This window comes from Macrosteles quadrilineatus, unplaced genomic scaffold (assembly GCF_028750875.1).
Source record: "Macrosteles quadrilineatus isolate MER2022 unplaced genomic scaffold, UCM_ALF_1.0 Scaffold_1__1_contigs__length_201487025, whole genome shotgun sequence".
In the NCBI taxonomy this organism is placed as follows: domain Eukaryota; kingdom Metazoa; phylum Arthropoda; class Insecta; order Hemiptera; family Cicadellidae; genus Macrosteles; species Macrosteles quadrilineatus.
In genome coordinates this window covers 153,295,881-153,319,768 of record NW_026542594.1, presented here as the reverse complement: position 1 = coordinate 153,319,768, position 23,888 = coordinate 153,295,881, and the positions used below count along the sequence as shown (strand labels likewise).

The 23,888-nt window shown below is 35.9% G+C and overlaps 1 protein-coding gene across 1 annotated transcript in view; it reads left to right on the top strand.

Moving 5' to 3' along the window:
* LOC128987629 (protein TANC2) overlaps positions 1-23,888 on the top strand; it is a 139,399-nt gene that overhangs the window by 11,773 nt on the left and 103,738 nt on the right. Inside the window, exon 2 of the mRNA XM_054408638.1 lies at positions 6,833-6,870. The gene's annotated coding sequence lies outside the window, so the exon portion shown is untranslated. The remainder of the gene's footprint in view (positions 1-6,832; positions 6,871-23,888) is intronic.

Below are 23,888 nucleotides of genomic sequence, written 5' to 3'. Positions count from 1 at the left end.
GTATAGTATATTGAGGAGTGGTATTATTTGCTGAACGCCGAGATATCATTGATTCAACCATCTGTGGGTATTGTCTGGTTTGATGTTGCTGGTACTGTACACATCACTCAGGGGGGTCGACAACTAACTTGCTCTGTATAATTAATTGTGACATCCTGACTGAGTCTGCTTCCTGACTGATGCCATTCCGGTGACGTGCCGTTGTCGTTTTGACTCAATTAGAAAACATTCCCCTTTGTTTAATTGTTTCGTCTAAAGTGAAGATTTCAGTGTGTAAGTTTGTGATTTCTGTAAAGAACGGTGATTATTATTGATTAAATTAATTTGCCTAAAAGATAACTTACTTAAATTAAGTACCTATTCAAATCTATCTGTTTTGTCATACTATTATACTAGTAGAGTAAATATATTTACTAATGATTGTGTTTCACTACACTTTCCAACAGAGATAAGAGGTATCACAACCGTGCAGTTTCCATTCTCTTTTAAAAAATCATAGTTAGTTTTAGAATACTTTATTTAAAACCGTGAATGACATAGGGATAGGACAAAGCTCAATTATCCCATCGATGGAATGAGCTGCAATAAAAGGCCGTCCTCATTCATATGCCACGGTTAGTTAAACGTTCAATGTAGCAAGTAAGTTAACGTTTACCATATAAATCGACCTATGAAAATAATATTTGCGTATCGGTAAACTACGACAGAATTTTTTTATCAAGATAGCACACATTTTTTCCACGTACAGTAGCAACAAGCAGAAACACTATTGATTTGGCATCCCTTTACTATAGATTCCGGATATCGGGGTCTATATCTGGCGGGTAAATATAAAATACACAAAAGAAATTTCGTCACCCACCTACTTGCCTACTTGAGGTGAAAATATATTGAATGTATATTTTTAAGTTTAAAATCAAAGTTAGCGTAATAGCCTACCCCATAACATGCAATTGTTAAATGTAGACTTTGTCTTTCGTTATACAAGTTCAGTGGTACAGGTGGTATTGATGAAGTTGCTGCTGATTCTAGGATTTCACATTTATGCTGATGGTAGACACCAGCATGCAGACGCCTGGTTGAAGCTGCCGAAGCTGCTGGTCCGCATTTGGCACCGACGTCTCATTTCGCTATTTTTGCGAGGCGAAAGTGATTCGAAGCCATTGACTTCCACTCACGAATAACATCTGAGTTTATTCGCGTTGCCAAAACTAATATACTTTTTATTACGATTTATTTGTTCATTTAACTTCGTGTGTAAACAATCATTTTAAAATAGACAATGTTGACGACGGACTAGTGATCTCCAACGTGAAGTTTTGTGAAATGTAAATGTATTCGCGTTTAAAAGTATAAGAAATTATGAGCCTACTAGTACTAACAAAGGCTACTATTATTTAATTGACTAGAAATGTCAATTGATTTCATTGTCTTAATTTATATCCGTTTTTTACTAGAAATTGATTTTGCAGTTTCCTTTCTTGTGAGAAAAAAATTGGGACCAGTGTTAAAATGTATTATATATTGAAATAGTCCATAGCTCGGTTCTCTTCGTTACATAGTCTGCAGTCGAATTAATATTAAGTATTATTAAGAAGCACTGGTAAATAATAGAAATCAAATGCAAGTCAACTGGATAAAAAAATTTAATTTCTGTAGTTTTCCTTATCCTTATAACTCATTTTAGAGACGTGTTTATTAATTCTTGACAGGTGGAAAATATTCGTCTCTCATGTCTCATGTCTGCCCCTTCCTCAATTCCAGGAATACTCTTTCCGAACATGTTCGCCTATATAAACCCCATAACCCTCTATGAATATTGTTTGGGTAGGCAATAAAATGTATCTTCAGATAAAGTTTATTTGCGTTAAGATTATCGATTCGTCTAATAAGCGAAGAACATATACACATACAAATATGAGCTTTATTTACAACAGGAAACCAGGGAGAGAATTTCTGTGCACAGATACAAGCTATGTTAGTGACTCATTTGTAATGATGAATCAGCATAGATTTAGGAAATCAAGCCTAAATATTAATAGTAGGGGATTAGGAGGTTCGCTACATCATCACAACATGACAACTAGGGTGTTAGAGGTTCGCTACATCATCACACCATGTCAACTAGGGTATTAGAAGGTTCGCTACATCATCACAACATGTCAACTAAGGTGTTAGAGGTTCGCTACATCATCACAACATGTCAACTAGGGTATTAGGAGGTTTACTACATCATCACAACATGTCAACTAGGGTATTAGGAGGTTTGCCCCATCATCACAACATGTCAACTAGGGTATTAGGAGGTTTGCTACATCATCACAACATGTCAACTAGGGTATTCGGAGGTTCGCTAGATCATCACAACATGTCAACTAGGTTATTAGGAGGTTCACTACATCATCACAACATGTCAACTAGGGTATTAGGAGGTTTGCCCCATCATCACAACATGTCAACTAGGGTATTAGGAGGTTTGCTACATCATCACAACATGTCAACTAGGGTATTAGGAGGTTCGCTAGATCATCACAACATGTCAACTAGGTTATTAGGAGGTTCACTACATCATCACAACATGTCAACTAGGGTATTAGGAGGTTTGCCCCATCATCACAACATGTCATCTAGGGTATTAGGAGGTTCGCTACATCATCACAACATGTCAACTAGGTTATTAGGAGGTTCACTACATCATCACAACATGTCAACTAGGGTATTATGAGGTTTGCTACATCATCACAACATGTCAACTAGGGTATTTGGAGGTTTGCTACATCATCACAACATGTCAACTAGGGTATTAGGAGGTTTGCTACATCATCACAACATGTCAACTAGGGTATTAGGAGGTTCGCTACATCATCACAACATGTCAACTAGGGTATTAGGAGGTTCGCTACATCATCACAACATGTCAACGGGGTATTTGGAGGTTTGCTACATCATCACAACATGTCAACTAGGATAGTAGGGGTGTTGATTCGTTTTAATTTTCCTCGTCTCGAACAATTTTCCTGTACTTAAAAAATACAAAACCTTTCAGTTTGGTATCGTCAATCACAATTCGTTCTCAATAAAATCATTTGACCAAGGTTTTCGTTCAATACCTTCCTGAATCATATTTTAATGCCATAAACCAAAGTCCAGTCGAAAGTCCAGCGCTGGCTGTCTGCTCCAGTTGCCGTTTTGTTTATTGACGGTTCGATTTCTCCAGTTTAATTACGCATGCGATCGCGACTGATCCGATCTCGTATCTCCTCGCTTCATTTACGTCGCGATTTATGCGTGAAACTCTCCTCCCGAGGCGGTGTATTGGTCGAGAATACGTGTATTGTCTCCTGGTGACGTTGTATTGCGTATTGCGACAGTACACATAAGTGGTTGAAACAAATATGCGATAAAACCCCACTATGTGCACGAGTAACTAAAGCTCGTCCAGTAGCTTCTGATGGTTCTATTAAGCATGGAGTAGTTGTTAACATCATACCACATTTTTAAATAGATATACAACATGAACATATATTCATCGTACATTTTTGAACCCCCAGATATATTTTATGTGTTTTAAATTACAATACGAAGCTTTAAAATACTTGTAAAGCTTAGGTTCAGTAATTATCTTTATTAGTGACCCTAAAATACTGAACAGACCATCGAACTCCATTCTTGATTTGTATTAGGATTAAATAAATATGCCCAGTATACATGGAAATAGACTAGACTGAATGAAAGAATTATAGGCTAAAACCTTTGAACAACATTTTTTCAACATTACGAGCTCATAAAAGAGCAGAAAGGTTAGATTTTCTTCCACCAAGTACTAATTTATACCATACTTAGTAAGCTTTTTTATTTATGTTCAGTAAAATACAATGTCAACTAAAAAATAGAAATACAAAAATCAATAATGTTCACTAAAGTAGTCATCGGCATAGTATCAACCTTTTCCTATGACTCTATAACCGGAGTGTAGTAGTAACAATGGTTTACTCACACCATTGAAATCACAAATAAATTTAATTCCCAGATACCCAAAACGTATTTAGTGCTGTATTTTAACTCCTTATTATTTACTGATGGATTACCGTACAATTTTAAGCGGTTTCTTCCGGTGTCTCTTGGCAGCCAATGAATGAACTACAGGAGACACGCTAAGTACACCTGACTATTCTGAGCCTTATATAGATGAGCCGCATTGTCCGCATGAAATACGACGTCTAAATATAATTTATAGACTAAACTGTTATATAACTGTCTGCCACTTCATAAATCCGGCGGAAACGGAACAGATATAATATCCTCCCGCGGGCGCGCGTCGCGGCGGTGCGTCGTCTGCTGGCGTCGTCCCAACAGCTGATCGTACGACCTCCAGCTAAAATAAGCTCCGTCATTGATATACAGTACTGTGTTAAATGCAGATTTCATACATAATATTAGGCGAGTTGAACAAAAATTGTTGAGGACAATAAATAAATGTAGGCTACACCACAAAATTTAAAAATTAACACATTCTATTTGTTAATTTTTAAATTTTATGAGAATGTATAGCTTCCTTCCAATTTCCAAACAGTTTTGTGAGATTTAATATGGCTATGATTCATCAAGACTCTCCCCTTCATCCATAACCAATTTTAGAATTAAATTATTACGTATTTCCACCAATCAAAGCAAACCCCAAGTGTTATTGAGCTTTTTTGCTCTGGTAGAACAATGTCAATTTACTCACGTTTTAAATATCGTTTGGAACTGTTGAAATATAATAAGTAGTTTTTGCTATAAGATTGTAGAAGCTATCCTATTAGGCTATTTTGGTTCAGGTAATTACTTACTTGGATACTTGGAGTACTCCCACTGGTATCGCATCAGCGACGTGGTCGTCAGATTATATACTTTGCTTGATATATATGGTTTCATTCCCTCTTCAGGGATGCATATGGCCTAGATATATATTTCATCAACATTGTAGTAGGCCGCTTGACTTAAATATGTTTTTAACAGCTTCTTGACAAATACTAGGTCTTGGTTTAATTGTGTTATCCCGTCTGTCAATCATCATCTACAGTTACTGTACTCTAGTCTTTTTATACTACACACCTACATTTTACCTTAGATAAAACATACTCCCTTGTGTTAGTAAATCTATGATATTACCAACATGTAGCCGCACTGCTGTAGTTATAATATTGAATTTTAAATTTCCGTATTGGGTTTGAAATATTTTATTACACAATACGTAATCATTGTCCAAACTTGTTATTTCCACAAATCATTTTCGATGCTGTTAAAAGGCGCTGACGGATTTTATTTTGTACGTTCGCCAGAACGAACTTTGACATCTAGTTTGACAGTTCTCATTTCATATCAGGATTAAATATTTCACGCTCTGGCCACGTTTCTGGATGACTTGCTCAATACGCAGCAATCCAAACCGATTGACAAGACAACTGGTTGTAGACCTGAAGTATTGAATTAGGTGAGGTGTCAACCAACCAATGAGAGGCTAACGTTTAACATCCAGGATTATTATGAAACAAACTCGCGATTTATAACAAAACATCTTAACTGTGAAGTTGAGTTTATAACATACGCAATGTAATAACATTTTGCCTAGTAAAACAATACATGTTGCACACGATACGAGGTACTGTAGATGCATGCTGAGTAGGTAAAGATACTCCCTGATAATGTTCAGGTAGTTTCAGGTTACAAAGTTGCACTGGGTCATCGTCGGGAACCGGCAAACCCAGTCACTAAATAATGTCTCCATTTTCTGGTTTGCTTAAAATGTCAGACAACTTACTAGTCCTCTCAGAACAGCCGTTAAATTAAGTGGTTTACCTTTCAGCATCCTACTTTTACCTCTAATTGAAAGAGCGACTTTAAAATCCCTTGTTCCTGTTTTAACCCACTTTACAAGTATTGAACTCCTTTATTTCTCCACAAATAGTGAATTACTTTATTTCTCGTGGGTATGATATTCCCATCCTTGATATATCTCATCTATCATTGGTGTGGGCGCTGCACGTCTCGGCCCGCGGCGGGAGAACGTACCATCTCATATCAATGACATGTGATATTGTTAACATTTATGGAGGATACGTTGACCTTTGCAGGATCTAGCAGACAGGTGAGGTCTGCTCTGCGCTCTCCTCGGTCTGCTTACTTCCCGGCCACGACACCATTACTGACCATTACCATTACCATATTACCATCACCACTTGCCACTTACTCCGCCACTACTGGCTTTAATTAATGACGCCATCGTTTAATAACAATCTAGCACCGTTCCCGATTACTTTCACATTACACTCTGTTTACTTCTTGCGATAGCTGCCGTGCGTGACGAGGAATATCTTTAGCACGGAATACATCTGTTGGTATCGGTAAAGCACGTTGTACTTAACTTTTACAACTTTCCCCACAATGGAATAATTACCTGCGAAATTACTTGGTGTTTGTTCCACACGTCTACATCAAAATATCTTTTAATCCGTTTGAAAGTATTAAATAAAATGTCCAAGAGAATTGAAACAAAGTTTGACCACGCAGCGTTTATAAGCTGTTTGTGTATGATGAGACTTTTCTGTACACTTTTCACACCAAACTGGATATTTAATCAACATTTGTTTGTTTTTAATAGTTTTAACTTTTAATTTCTTTTGTTTTATTCACGAAATATGGGACATTATAAGGCAAATCATTTATTATCAGAGAGCATGTCTGTCTCGCAGCCACATATAGACAATATCTAGCATTAGTTCGTAGTTTAAATAAAAAATATCTTTATAAGTGATAGATAATATTTGTAACATCACAATGTATGTTTCAGCGACTGCACTTCTACAGAGCAAGTGTATTCGTCCACAGGTGAGTGATCGAAATTAACTCCTGGTTGTCTATACAATGTATATTGTTTTGATTGTTGTGACTAGAGCGTGTGACAAGAGAGTTTTAGGGTTTGGCGTGATTAGTAAAATATTATAAATTAATTTCAGATTTTGGGCACATATTACAGTCCGTAAGTAAAAGAGTTCGTTTATGAATTCTTCATGTGATGGTAAAAAAGTAAAGATTCCCTTGTGTTTACCGCATATAAATCATCAGTATGTTTCTTAGACCCTTTTTCGCTTATATGTTAACAAACCCTATACACCCACATAATACACTTAACATATTGGTTGTTTGTTTACGCAAAGTCAAAGGCACAATGTGCTCTCATAAATGATATCCTGGAGGAATGGTATCATGCAAAAATGATATTTCAATATTTTAAAGGTAGCTATATTCACAACAGTTCAGTAACCGATAAGTATTTTTGTACATGAAGCATTTTATAACTGTTAACGCATTGCTTACTTTTACTCATAAGTCAAGAATGCAAAATGCAAGCAGTGCTGAGTGTCTTTTTTAAAACGCATGAATGTCTACAACAAAAAATGTTCACTGACCCTGACTAGAGAAGATACCAAGATTTCTTCTTAAAAAATAAAGGTCGGTTTTAACAACCGTATGCGTTGTAAAAGCCAACAGAAAGACGGAGTAACGGATAAAAGCGTGACTCCTCAAATACTTGTTGTCTGGGAGAAAGTGGTAATGACGCTATAAAGCTGTGATTTATACTTCACTGTTATGGCTAATTTAGAAAATGTTCAAGTATAAAAACAGAAGTCGCGAAAAGGTTTGTGTCATAAACCATGCGGGACTCCGAGGGGCTAACGACTAACGAGGCACCTTGCACCTTCACCTTACATTGGCATTCCTACAAGCCTCTGTAGCTTGCTTCGTGTCCGATCAACTTTTATCATCAAGTAATATTTTGATTGGTTTTTTACCAGAACTAGTTCCTATATGCAATAGTTTTTTTTTTATCCACGGTAAAAATGTATAATCTAATAGCCTGTCGTCGTATTCATTCCAGGGTTTTCTCTTCATAGGTGAGGGTTTGAACTTCATAGGCAAGGGTTTGTTCTTCATAGGTGAGGGGGTATGCTCTTTGTAGGCGAGGGTTTGTTCTTTATAGGCGAGGGTTTGTTCTTCATAGGTGAGGGTTTGCTCTTCATAGGTGAGGGTTTGCTCTTCATAGGCGAGGGTTTGTTATTCATAGGTGAGGGTTTGCTCTTCATAGGTGAGGGTTTGCTCTTCATATATGAGGGGTTGTTCTTCATAGGTGAGGGTTTGCTCTTCATAGGTGATTTTGTATCTTCATAGGTGATGGTTTGATCTTCATATATGATGGTTAGTTCTTCATAGGCGAGGGTTTGCTCTTCGTAGGCGAGGGTTTGCTCTTCATAGATGATGGTTTGATCTTCATAGATCATACCTTCCCAAGGCTCGATTTTTTTTTCTTTGACGTGCAGTATTGTCCTTTTGTATAAAGGTTTGAATATTGTTTCCTATTACTATTTAGATTAAAAGCTGTATATAGTTCATCATGGTTATTGAATCTCGGATTTAAATTACCTCACCATTCTATTACAACGATGTAGTAATTAATTATCTATTAGAATTATAATAGTGATTACGCAAAAAAAAAATATAGTTAATAGTAATATTTTTTGTCACAATTTAATGTAATTGCTATTTTTATGTATTTGTTATTATATAGTTATTTCCCTTGATGTTTGCGACTCGGTCCCTGCGCCATAGCTTTGCTTCGCAGGGTCCTAATTTCAGATTAGTTAATGTAAAAAGGTATACGTAATGTTTTTATTTTCTGAATAAATGAATTGAATTGAATTTTATTAACTAATGGGTCGATTAAAAGCTTAATTCGTGTATATTTGCAAATAACTATGGAAGTTGGTTTTTATTGTGATTTATGGTTTCCATAAGAAATACATTGTCATAGATGATGGTTCGATATTCTTAAACGAGGGTTTTTCTTCATAGGCGAGGGTTTGCTCTCTGTAGGTGAGGGTCTGCTCTTCGTAGGCGATGGTTAGATATTCGTAGGCGATGGTTAGATATTCGTAGGCGATGGTTAGATATTCGTAGGCGATGGTTAGATATTCGTAGGCAATGGTTAGATATTCGTAGGCGATGGTTAGATATTCGTAGGCGATGGTTAGATATTCGTAGGCGATGGTTAGATATTCGTAGGCGATGGTTAGATATTCGTAGGCAATGGTTAGATATTCATAGGCGATGGTTTATCCATCCACCATACTGTATATTTCTCAGCAGTAAACAATTACACACACATACATATCCGCGCCATTCTATAGACAACGTATTGTTGAGGGATGGCTATTAATTGTTCCACGAGAACTAGTTCTCCCTCTGGATGAGAACATTCTTCTAACGGCATGAGTAGGTTAGTCTATAGGCTGTAACTCCCGAGGGCCCATGTCTGTATCACCCGTGACTCTGTACCTTGATCTCCGGCACTGGGTCATGGCTCGCTGTTTTAACGGAGGGTTTCCTCTACATCACCAGCCACAAGTTTATAATCTTGTACCAAGAAGTAAAGATCATATCTAAATTAAATGTCAGCGAAATATCTGCCAGAGCCAGTAATATTTCCATACAAGTTATCATGAGTGCCTTATCCTGTTATCTACGTGCAATCTTGGAAAGATAATTCGTAAAGTAGCTTTAACTAACGAAGACATTTGAATAGTTGGCATTTGTAAACTATACAGAGCTCTATCCGTGTAAGTCTGATTATGGACAAAAAGAATTAAATTAGACTGTCAGCCGTGCTGCGGTTACAATGGCACACACCGCTGGGAGCGCCGTGTAGTTACGTAGCTCGTACGCCGTAACTACATGGCGCTCCCGGCTCCCATCGGTGTGCGCCAGAACCTACGGTACCCGCAGCACGGCTGATGGTCTATATTTAATTTTTTTGTCAATGGTCTAATACACGCATCACAATCAACTAGATCATGCAAGATCAGTAAAATAGAAAATGTCTAATGTTTTTCCATGGATCGATTTTAACTCAGTACTTTTACTTAAATTCTGCTTAATCATTGCTTTAATCTACAAACATACGGAAGGAATCTCATATTGACCAATAATGTCTGGAAGAAATATCAAACTGTTTAAAATAAATTGTATACTATCCTCTGTCAATTCTCAAACCTTGGTTTTCAACAATGTATATGCAAGCTGATACATTAAGGGTATCGTGATTTCTCGACAAGTCCCGTGGCAAGTGCAAGTGTAAACTTGGACTATCTTGGAGTCTACAGTTAATAATCTACACCTCGACTAAAGCCACTTCTCTCCGCTATCAAAGTAACTTAATACAGTACACACATAGTCGCCAGTCGCCATCGCCAAGTCGTGCTACTCGCTCCCTGGTCCCTAGGTAGCTGAGTTACTGTATACGCTACAACGTGTCTGCACTCTGCAGTAGTTGTAGGGGCTACCTTTGGCCATAGTCGTATACTGCCTTTAGTATTCAAAGACAACGCAACAATATGGCTGCAATGGTGGTGAGTGCAGTAGTATATCGTCTGTTAATGCATACCTGTTAACAGATACCTGCTTAGTTATACATGAAAAAGAAATATCATAAAGGTTCCCATTTCATAAGCATTAATCACAGTTTATCAATAAACCCATGTTTCATTACTAACACTATTGAGTAAGTATAAATTTATGTAAAATACTCGAGAGACTGTATGATTTCTCGACTGATCCTGTTTTCAAATGTGTTCCAAGGCCTACACTCTACACATCTTTTCTATATTATAATTATCCACAAGGAGGTCGCCGTGGTCGGGGACGGGTCTGTGTGTATAACCTTTGGCTCCCGGCCGCAGTTGCGAAGAGCTCACTCCAGTCTACTTCCACTCCGTAATTTATAGCCACTTGTTAAAATCTCCGCAAAGCGACTCCACTAAAACACTGTCATTTGCAACCCGGCGCGGTGTCACAGTTTTCTCCGGGATATGAATGAAATTATCATTACTTGCCGTTTAATGTTCGGCGACCCCTAATGCGCCTAAGTACCTTCCTCGAGACACGGTGATTTACGTTCGATTGTATGTGACCATTATGCAGCAATAGTTGTAATGGATGTTGCTTACTTAAATATGTTTAACTCTTCCTTATTATAATATCTTAACTTTCTCAGATGCATTCATCACTACAAATGGATTCCATTTTATTAACATACACAGTAAATAAAGACAAACTACTTGAATGGACGTTAAATTAGAGATTTATAAACCCCTTTAACCGGTTTGATTAAATATTTATAATCATTAATAAATTTATAGTCATAAATATTGACCTTTTTGATTTTATCAGTAATTTTGTGGCCTCTGGTGCCATTTGTAGAGGTTTCCCTCTCAATGATGAATGTGTATTTAATTATTGAGCATATATTGCGTCAATATAGAGAATCTAGTTTAGTGACTCCCCTACGCGTATTTCGCCACACCTCTTTCCAATTCCATTCTGTTGGCCCAGAAATGTCAAGTTTCCGAAATGTTTGTAGAACGAAGCTAAACGTAGTTTCGGGGAAAGGTCTGTTTACGAATTGAGACATAGGCTCATTATAAGAGAGGACCGGGCGATCGATCAGAGGCTGCTAATTGGCTGATTGGACCAGAGCGGCTGCCGATTGGCTGACAGGCTCAGGACCTGATTGGCTGTTGGATTGGGATATCACAGCAAATTATAAGCAGAAGAACCGTTTATCTCCTCTACCGCAATCCGTTTACCTATTTATACCTTCGAGACGACTAAGAATTATTCTATAATTGATCTTATTTTAGCTCACGCCCAATTTCCTAATCTTAAACAATTGCATTTATTATAATAGTCAAATAAAAAGAAAACTAATAAAGTATAGCAAACGTTAGAAGTAAAATCCACGAATAGGCTGTAAAAAGTTGAAACTATGAACTCTGAGGATCGAGTCAAAGAAGAGTGTTCTCGTCAAATTGACCTTCAGAGGTTGTTGTCGCGTCTAGCGCCTTGACAAGAAACACTCAATAGTATAACAATCATCAAGCTGTTGAGCGTTGAGCTGTTCGCAGAAGATTCAAGTAGTCTGTAGTCATAATGATCTGCTAGGTGCGCTAATCACCAGGTCCAGCACAGGATCACAGATACCTCCGACATTCCAAACTGGATAAACGCTGTTGGTGTGTTTATCTAAACTCTCAACTATCTCGAATCGCCGAGGTGACGTTTTTCCTTCAGCTTTTTACAATCACTTAAAAATATTTCCAAGCTCCTCGAGATTCAAATTAAAATTCATTTTATGCCTTACTAGTTTTGCTGAGTTTTTCCAATTCTGGGAAGCATTAGTCTTTGTTGCGCCTGTTGTGATTTGTGTAAATTACTCTACTAAACTTGGTGTGTTTATAAATTCAATTTGTTTCGAGGTTGTTGCCATCGATGTAGGTTTACAAAATATTTTTTTGTATTAACGGATAAAAATACGATGTAACACACTGTCTGTGCGTTTTATAACGTTTTATTTGATTTATTTATTTATTTACAGACGGAAAACTCCATTTTCATAAACATACAATGATGGCAAGGCGTTTCATTCAGACTTACATAGAACATTTCATACATAACATGAAGATGACCTGACTAAAAAACCTTAATAAATAAGAATGTGTCAAAAATATACAAAATATATTGAGTTATTAGACTGGAAGAATAACATTTCATTTGGTCAAGACTCGATTGAAGAAAACTGAATCTTGATTGGTCGCTTGATAAGTAGAGGCCCAATTCATTCCATGGATATATTTACAAAAGACCTAAAATATTAAATACGATGGTGGGGATTCAGTCATGTGTGAGTTCTTACATCAACACATAATTCTTTGCCTAAAAATATCATCACCATAAATGCACGTCATGTTTGTTTAAAAACGTCTTCTGAATAAAATGAGTACCGGTGCTTCAACTAGTTCGTTGGGGGTTTACCCTAATCGAAGTACTGAAATTATCTTCTGCTTCACAGCTTTCATTAAAAAGGAATTCTAGAACAAAAAACGCCATCGTTAAATTCTAAACTTTTATATAGGCTCTCCGATCTAGGCTACTTGTCTGAACCGTCGTCGATATTTTTACTGAGTAGACTAGATATAAGTCACAGTTTGATGTAGCAATAGTACAATTACCAGTCCCCTCTGTTGAAACCTTGCACTGGCGAGTAGCGAGTATTGAGTAGTGGGTATTACTTACCGAGATACCAGTCAGCGATAGTAGTTGTTAGAACTGAAATAATGTAAAGCAACGGACATTGATACGTCAAACGTGATTGATACATGGGAGGTAGTGATTAAGAGGGAAAGTCACTTGTGGAGACCACTACACGGTGTAGTGTACACTATGCTCAGTACACTAGTACAACACGGGACAGACGTAGTTGTAGTGAACCAACTGGTATAGGCCTACACTCATTGGTGGTGTTGCACTAGTAGTCAGTGAGTTCAATCCAATCAAATAATTGAGGAATAATCAACAGATCTTGATCTTAAAAATCATGCAATATTTTTAGAGTTGTGATATGCAGCACTGAGTTGTTACAATAATCTTACTGTTTTTACCCTTACTACCATGGCCATGGATACCCTAGGTGGTATTTGGCCTCGCCAACAAGTTGCCTCCATACTCCCTGCTCTCTGAATCTTCTTTCCTTGCTCTCAATCTTCGCAAATCTTTTTCCATCTGGTCCTTCCATCGATTCTTGGGTCTTCCTCGGGGTCTTCTTCCTGCTGGGTTTTGTCCCCAAACTGTTTTTATTAGTCTGCCATCTTCGTGAATATTAACATTTTATTATACAGTAGAAAAACCCTGATATTGACGTACGAATGACGCTATGAAGTCGACAGCATATGGTTCAAATGCCTATGGTTCTCAAATTCTATATTTGAGTGCTATTTTAATATTTTTTGGGAATCCACGTACAAAAGCTGACACATGAACAAAAACTTTTATTTTAAGAGGTGAGGTGAGTAATGCACACTATAATATAATTGTATTCCTTTAGTTTAGAAAGAGATGATAATTTGCCTTATATTGCAAAAGGTTATGCAATACATCTCAGTTGCATATCTGCAAGATCCTGCAGACTCTGCGTGTCTATGCAGCGACATATAATGAGGACATGTTGAAGCCACTACAGCCTACAGGCTAGGCAGTAGACAGTTCCCAGAGTATGCAGCGATTGGTTACGAAGGCCTGGTGAAGGGCCACGGTAGGTCCCAGGTGCACCTGATGTTGCATCACTGATACCTATCAATCACAGACACACACACATACACACGCACGCAAGTAAGATAAAATTATATATTTTCCTACAGTTACCTGACGAAGTGGGCTTCCTTGCACTGATTATAGTACGCCAAGTAGCTAATTGATACATTTACTCACTTTTGCCGCACCCCAGTATTCCAACCAAGCAACAGAAAACAGTTTACTTTTGTTAGGCACGTAATATGTGTACGCTTGGAAATAAGTTGGCCGTACTTAAAGATACTACGACTACGATCAGCTGATGCAATGTTTCTCATGTCGTTCAACGCTTGGATTTAACCAATGAATACAGAACCTTATAAGGTTCATAATTAGGTTTAATTGATTTAACCTAATGTAAAAACGTGTTTTGTAGTGTTTGAAAGACTAATTATTTCTCTGCTTTATAGTAAATGTAGGAAAAAAGATTGTGTAACGCGAGTGCAAAGTTACTTTGCTGCATTCGAGAAACCTTCCACGATCCACGTGCGTAAACATTTCTCTCATGTGAAGCGATTTGCCTCTTCGCACACTAGTTAGACAAATAACTATTCCTTTCAATAATATGCTATGAAAGCAATGTTCCATTTTCAGTTTACTCGATACTTGTGTATGCCTACATATCTGATATGATTTTGCTATCATATCAGATATTGTGTTAGGTTCAAACATATTTTTGTTTTTGTTTGTTATAGAAAAAAGAAGATAAAATGTCCAGTTCATTGTTCCAGGAAATACCCTGCACATTTAGGTGTAGGGTAAAAACGTTTGCTGCATATCCAACATCATCCACAAATTTAGAAGAGTTTCTTTCCAATATAAAACCAGAAATAGTAAATACTTTCCAGCAATGCTTAGAAACACTTGGCTCTTTTAAAGCCAATTTGCTAGTAGAAGTGGAGTATTTAAATGGAGACGATGTGGTGACTATAAACCTAAAAACAAAAAACAAGGGATTTTATAATTCTAGTAATTTGAAAGAGTTAGTTGATGGTGAATTAGACAAAATCAAGAATGAAATGCGAGAGTACCAGTTAAAGGGAAGTGGGCATACATTTTCAAATGTTAAAAAATGTGAATTACGTGTAAACAGGCACTGTGTATATTGAGATTTTATTTCGGTTATGTACATTGTAAATAATATAATTCTATTCTAATAGCCAATTTAGATTAGTCCAGATAAACAAATATTTTTATTTTTATATGTACAAACAAGCCACCATTCATCTGTTAATAGCTGTAAAAATTGTATGACGAATTTACATCATAGTCGCAGTTGGTCGATACATTGTGTTAAATTACACAAATTCACATCACAGTCACAGCTAGTTGTTACATATCGTAAAATTTGTGAAAAAATTGTGTGAAACTTTTCACGCAAATTCACGTAAAAGTTACAGTAAGTTGTTATATTGTGTGATATGTGTGTAATTTTTTTTACAAATTGTAAATTGTGTAAAATGTGTGAAATTAGAGTAAAATATTTTTAAATAAATTCACATCACGGTCAAAGTTAGTTGTTAAATTACATGAAATGTGTGAAATTTAAGTAACTAATTCACATCAAAGTAACAGGCCACAGTCAATTGTTATGTTCGATGACATTATTAAACATTTTTAGCATGAAAACATCACTAATTTTACTTGTATAATAGTACACAAACATGAATATTATTATTCAAACAAGACATCGTATTTCATTTAATCAATCCAGAAATTCCATGATTGATTTTCATAATTAACACGAATAGGGTAAAAACAAGTAGCAAATATTATTTTTATTTTCTTGTCGTACAGTATTGTACTTTTGTATATATGTATGTTTGAATAACTTTTCCATTTAGATTAAAAGTTGTAGCTCATCATGATAATTGACTCTCAGATTTACATTGCAAAGTTGTAGTGATTTGTCTATTATAATGATAACACGAAAGTAATATTATAAATAGTTCATGTTACAATTCAATATAATAAATGTATTTGTTATTGTATAGTACGTTCACTTGATGTTTATGACTCGAGGGGACAAATTTCAGAGTATTTGATGTAAAAACTCATAATGTATTCTAGTAACAAATTTGTAATATTATTGATGCCATATTGTACAATAAACCTCTTAACATCATGAAAATGTAGTACTCTTTATCCCTAGTTAAGGTTTGAAGGTGATGATTTGTAGATTTAATTCTTGCAACATTCTCATAGTAATCTTGCACAGTTTCAAGACAGATCAAATAATATAAGTCTATAGAGATGTTTTGCTTTGTCAATATCTTTACTATAACCAGAGGTATATAAAAAAATGCAAGTCACATTCTATTTCCTTGTAAAGGTCCTCTGTAACTATAAAAATCTTTTGTTCTTAAATTTGATATCTAACTATATTCCAACTAAGTAGGTCTTGTATTAGTGTCTTCAATTTACAAGGTTGTAAGCTATTTTAAATTAATTTTTAATTTTAGAGTATTTTCTTGTAGCAAGACTTAAAATCACTTGTATCTCAAAAATGTCAAAAGATACAGCAAAATTGTTAAAATTTAAGTACATTATATAGGTTCCAACTTTTGATAAAAACAATAATACATCTAAAAGTTAAGAAAATTTTAAATATTATTTCATATGGATGACACTAAAGGTAAGAGGTATTTATACAATATGGTTGGAATAACATTAAAAAGAGAATGGCAATATTAAACAACTCATACAACTAATATACATATATATATAAGATAGAAATATAATATATCAACTGGAAGGGGGAATGGTAGATGTACAACTAGCAATTAGACATGTGGCGGGGAGTTGACAACGCACCTCAAAAAACGATACCGACAAACTATACTGACAATATTAAACAACTCACACGACTAATATATATATATAGATAAGACAGAAATATAGACTACAACTAGAAAGGGGAATGGTAGATGTACTAGTAATTAGGCATAAGGCGGGGAGTTAGCCCAAAAATGTCGAGCCGCAAAAAACGGCGGCGACAAACTATACTACAAATTTTGTGTCAAATCGTGTGAAAATTGTGTCAAATTGTGTGAAATTTATAAAAATTGCGTGAAATATGTGTGATAAAGTACACACGAATTCACATCACAGTCACAGTGAAATTCACAATTCATGTGAAATCTTTGTTACAATTTCACAAATTGTGTAAAATTTGTGTGAAATTTATAAAAGTTGTGTGAAATGTGTGTGACAAAGTACACACGAATTCACATCACAGTCACAGTGAAATTCACAATTCATGTGACATTTGTGAAAATAGTGTGAAATTTGTGTGATGAAGTACACAAGTACACAAAAATTCACATCACAGTCACAGTCAGTTGTTGTATTTGATGACAAGAATAGTCCAAATATTACACTATTTTTGTCAAAAGGTCGACATAAAAATATTGACTGTTTTTACTTGTGTAAATCTTGCAGCAAAGTACACAAACATTTATGTGATAATGTAAATTTCCTAATATTATCCAAACAAGACGATTTAAGTTTTAAAACATATGTATCACAAGCATGTTAGTAATGACGTTTCATTTAACCAATTTAGCGATCTCTTCCTCTAAAGTTGGGACAAAACTAAATATGGTTTTTTCATAGTAGACAACGTGCTTAAAGTGGGGTCTCTTTGCTAGTTCGCCACTACTTTACATTTACACCTGTAATGGTCAATAAATGTAAGAAATAGCTGTTTTAGCTTGATATCGAATATATTTATGGGGAATAAGTAAGAAATAAGGTTTGACAATTATATAGGGACTAGCTGTACCCGCGGGCTTTGCCCCGTTTAACTTAATAAGTGAGCTCGTTCGCATGGCTCAATCACGTCCTGGTTGAAGTTCGTTCGCTACACTCACTGAATTTTAGGTTGGAGCTCGTTCGCTGCGCTCACTTGCCTTCAGGTTTGCTCGTTCGCTACGCTAACTCGCCTCCAGGTTGAAGTTCGTTCGCTATGCTCACTCACCTTTTGGTTGCAAATTAGCTGTTGTCATAAATGTAAAAGAATTAATAGTGCTGCACCCTGTTGGTAATCCTTGTAACTTTATGCTATTGATTATCATGGAACAGAACCAACTTTTTTAATTGAAACAGCTGTTAAGATTCCTAATTCCATTTAAATATTAGTACTCATAAGGTTAACATGGGAAACTCCAGAGCCACTGGGGCGGAGCCCGAGAGTCTGATCAGGATAAAAACAGCTTAGTTTTCCAATTTGATGCCTAAAAAATCAGTGTACCAAAATTCAGCCTCCTAGGTAAATGGGAAGTAAGATAATTAGTGATGAGTGAGTGAGTGAGTGAGTCAGTGAGGGCTTTGCCTTTTATATATATAGATATGTGGGCGAAGATCAGGATTTTTGGAATTGGTGGCCAAAAAAATGATCCTCATGTTATTCTTATGGGGAAAATACCTAAAGTGGGGTCATACCATCATATTACCACTACTGAAAGGCTAAATAATAATTGCAATTATAGATTTATGTTTGATCAATTTTATAATTACTAAGAGCAAGAGTATTAATGTCATCTTCTAGAATAAACCTCTCGTCATCATCAAAAGATAGAACTTTCTTATTCATAGTTTTTGACATGTTTACTCACCTAAAATTGTTTAAGCCCATAATATTGTTTTAAAATGCTTATATCTCGAAAACGGCTTGAGATACGGCAAAACGGTTGAAACTCTGGCACTGGTTGGTTGGTTACTACAGTCCACTCACTACAGTTAATTTGTCACACAAATTTTACACAAATTTCACACAATTTTCACACATTTCACACAACTATCATGATTATGTGAAATTTGTGTCAAATCGTGTGAAATTTGTGTAAAATTTGTGTGAAATTTATAAAAGTTGTGTGAAATGTGTGTGATAACGTACACACGAATTCACATCACAGTCACAGTAAAATTCACAATTTATATGAAATTTGTGAAAATAGTGTGAAATTTGTGTGATGAAGTACACAAGTATACACAAGTTCACATCACAATCACAGTCAGTTGTTGTATATGATGACATGAATAGCCCAAATATTACAACATTTTTGTCAAAAGGTCGACATAAAAATTGACTATTTTTACTTATGTAAATCTTGTAGCAAAGTACACAAACATTTATGTGATAATGTAAATTTCCTGATATTATCCAAACAAGACTATTTAAGTTTTAAAACATGTGTATAACAATCATGTTGGTAATGATGTTTCATTTAACCAATTTAGCGATCTCTTCCTCTAAAGTTGGGACAAAACTAAATATGGCTTTTTCATAATAGACATGGAAAGGTTAAATAATGGCAATTATAGATTTATGTTTGATCAATTTTATAATGACCAAGAGCAAGAGTATTAATGTCATCTTCCAGAATAAGCCTCTTGTCATCATCAAAAGATAGTACTTTCTTATTCATAGTTTTTTTGACATATTTACACACCCAAAAATTGTTTAAGTCCATTATATTGTTTGAAAATGCTTATATCTCGAAAACGGCTTGAGATACGGCAAAATGGTTGAAATTCTGGCACACATAGTGGGTGTCAACTTTTGATTATAAACAATATTACAACATAAGAAAAAAAAATCCAAAAAAATTTAACATTATTTTATATGGGTACAAATAAAATTTACCATGAAAAATCGTCCAAGTCCGTAAAACTGTCTAAAAACGCTTATATCTCGAAAACGGCTTGAGATACGGCAAAACGGTTGAAATTCTGGCACACATAGTGGGTGTCAACTTTTGATTATAAACAATATTACAACATAAAAAAATGACAAAAAAATTAACACTATTTTATATAGGCGGAATTACAGTTATCAGGAAGATTTTCAAAGTCAAGATTCTTTTGACATTTTTACACACTTCGAAATTTTCTAAGTACATAATATTATTTTAAAATACTTATATCCTGAAAACTATTTAAGATATGGCAAAATGGTTAAAAGCCCAGCATTAAATATATTTTAACTTTAATAGATAAATTTTCTAATAAAGCTTATGCTGCTCCACTAAAAAATAAGACAGGGTTGGTGGTTATAGAAGCCATTAAAACCATTCTACCAAAGGGGGTTAAAAACATCCAATCTGACAATGGAAAAGAATTTTTTAATCAATATTTTAGCAAACTAATGAAAACATTAAATATTAATCACTATCACACTTTTTCTACAACTAAGGCTGCAATTGTGGAGAGAACTTTAAAGAATTGGTTAAATAGGGAATTTAGTGCTCAGGGGAGTTATAAATGGTTGGATTTACTTCCAAAGTTAATTCGAAAATATAATAATAAAGTGCATAGATCTATAGGAATGAAGCCTAACCAAGTGAATACTAAGAATAGTAAATATGTGCATGAGAGGTTGACTTCTAAAGTAGTGCAAGTTAAGAAGCCAAGATATAAGGTAGGTGATAGCGTAAGGATTTCCAAGTATAAACATGTTTTTAGTAAAGGATATACTCCAAATTGGACAGGTGAGCTATTTACAGTAGCAGAAGTTAAGAATACAAAGCCTGTGACTTCTATCTTGAAAGATGAAAATGGCAATATAATCAGGGGAGGCTTCTATACAGAGGAGTTGTTAAAGACCAAGTATAAAGATATGTATTTGGTAGAAAAGGTAATTAGGAGAAAGGGTGATTTATTGTATGTCAAATGGCTTGGGTTCCCAAGTAGTCAGAATTCATGGATTTCCACTAAGGATGTCCAAGGGAGCGCGCCGTGAGCCGGGAGCGCGCCCGAGTTCGCGCACAAACCTCGCACTGTCAAGTTGATGATTTTGTGAATATACATGCGAATGGATGTGGATTTGAAATAGTAATGGAGTTGTACAATGGTATTGAACATTTATATAGGCTTGTATAGGCAAAGATCAGGGTCTTAAAAAAAGTGGCCAAAAATAATCCCCATAAGAATAACATGGGAAAAACGTGCCCCAAGTGAGGTAAAACCACTAGTTCGCCACTACTAACGTGACAAAAGACAAGCTTTACCAATATTGCTATCACGTGTGGCAAGAATAAAATGTTATTTTAAATGCGCAAGCTAAAGGTTATCTTCGCAATTTAGGTAAATCAGTTCGGTTTGGTGAAATTGATGAGGAATTTTGGAAACTCGACAGTGACAAATGGTGGCCTCTCACGCGAATCTATATATTGAAATTCAATATATTATCATACATAATTTTATCCAACATTGGATTCGTGTATCTCAAAACTTGAAAAAAATTTTCTATGAACAGGAAGACTCATTGATTTGTTTTTTTAAATATATTTGTCTTGATAAATATATGAACTATAATGTAATATTTTGGATACTTCCAAAATGAATATTAATGTATGATTACAATTTTCCTCAAAAAATAACTATATTTACGAATCATATTGGGGTAATGAAAAACAATTCGTGTAACCTTGCAGGATTTACGTTATTTCTGGTTTGAAAATTATGTTTAGTGCATGGTAATGAGCAAGGCCTTTGTAAAATCCTAGCGGACTCGTATACTACCATCCATATAATATAGCTCAGCTAATGCCAACTGTTGTAGTGGTTTATTGGAACAAGTATACCTACTGCAGTATAATAGTGTCCTGCACAGTATGGACTGGGCGGATCTCCTTGTCACCGCTGCCCATCATGTCACGCCACTCGCTATTAGCTGTGTCATCCGCTACAAATCACTCCCACACCTCCATGGCACACCACCTCCTCCCCTTCCAATCCTCCTCCGTTATATTTATGGATAACGGCCCATTACGGATGAAGCCTTTATCCAAACCAATGCATCACACTTCAAAGAGGTCTCGGTGCTCATCCTGTATGATTTATAAGGTTACGGATTAAGCATATCAGCCCTGTAAATGGATATGAACTCCGCACATCGTATTTCAATAATGATAAATTAACTGCAGTCTTGAATGGACCACTTAATTTAGAGTTTAATTGGGTAGCTAAAATTCGTTTAAGTCTGATGCTGGAATTCTGACTTCAGTCATGCTTTAGGCATCGTAATTAATTAGTTTCCCACAACATTAGACTCCCTCTTATCCGGTTTCCTCGGGATCAAGGCCGATCCAATTTACGAGGTTTCCGGTTAAACCAATGTTCCATAAAACTCCTAAAATTTGGAATCACTTGCAAACCACCCCTAATAGTTTACTTAATTGTGGGAGAGTATTGTATTTAGAAGCGTGATTGTTTTAAATCTTTACACGAGAAAATTAGTTTCAGTGCCGCAAACTTCCTGCTGATTCAGTCCGGTCTAACCGACATGATAAGAACATTGCCCGGTAAAGGAGATGTCACTTCTGCTAAGTGTAGTGTGGTTAAACCGATGTCCGGTTGAAAGGTGTCCGGATTAGAAGGAGTCTGTACATCGTTAGGAATGGTTTAAATTCAAGTACGATTAGTAGAGATTCAATTATGAATTTCCTAAAAATTACCTTTCCGAAAACAAGGTTAAACTCTGATATCGTAGAGTGATTATGACGGCAAAGCTACCACTGTTCCAAAACGTTCTGTTCTGAAGTGTCGACGACCACTGCTAACATATTGTGATTGCATTAGGAGTAAATAAATCTACCAAATGTAATCTAATCCCCGACAAAAATGCCTCTTCAAATCGGTCCAGTTAGTTTGTCTCACAATTTAAATACATCCGACAAATGTTCCTCCTCTTAAAGATGCAATCTGCCCGTTAATCCGCCGAGATGATGACTAACGAGCGGTAACGCCGCCACGGCCGCGACTGCTGCGGTCGCCGCGGACTGTTGACATTTACTGCGAGAAGCAGTTTCGATGATGAATGCTTCAGGATCAGAGTCTCCCGTTTCTCGGTTTCCGTTACTCTTCCGGATAATTACGACTCCTAGACAATACCAGCCCGCGGCGACCGTGACGAGGGTTGTAACAAGGAACCATTGTCTGGGATAAATAAATAGTGCTGTACCTCGCCAGCCCTCGAGCATTGTCGGCGAAACTTCACCTGCAATGGCCAATGATAGCACTGCGTTCCGCCTCACAAGGGACAATAAACCCTATACAGACCACTCGTCCACTCGTGGGTGACTGGTAGCAACTACCCACTAGCTTCTCTTAGCAGCTTCATTAATGAATAAAACTGCGGCATTTAGAACGTAGAAAGTAATTTTACTGATTACAAAACACCTGGTAAATTATTGAATTTGATATGATTAGAATCCAGTAAGACACCGTCCTTCCCCTGCCATTCACTTCCTGAAAATCTTGCTCTTTCATTATCGTTTGGTTGGGTGTGATTTACTGTATAATGTGTAACAAATAATCCTTTCTTGTATCCCTCCCTCCTATGTCGCTAACTAGAGTGATGTTAACACGCACTTCTTTAAGTTATGACTACTAAGGCTTAGGTTCTTTTCTGACTAGGTAGGATAATCAATACCTTAACTCAAATAAAAATTTCAATAGATCACGACTATTTTAAGTTAATTCCCAATTTGTAGGAAAATCAAACTAACAGTAAGCTAATTTGAGTTTACTTAAACTTATTTTAATATTTTAATTATCAGTTTGATATATTAATTGGTTGGAAGCGGTATAGTTAGAAATAAAAGTCAACCTTGCTTTCTAAGTTACAATATGATTGAAGTCGTAGAAACTAACATGAATATCCG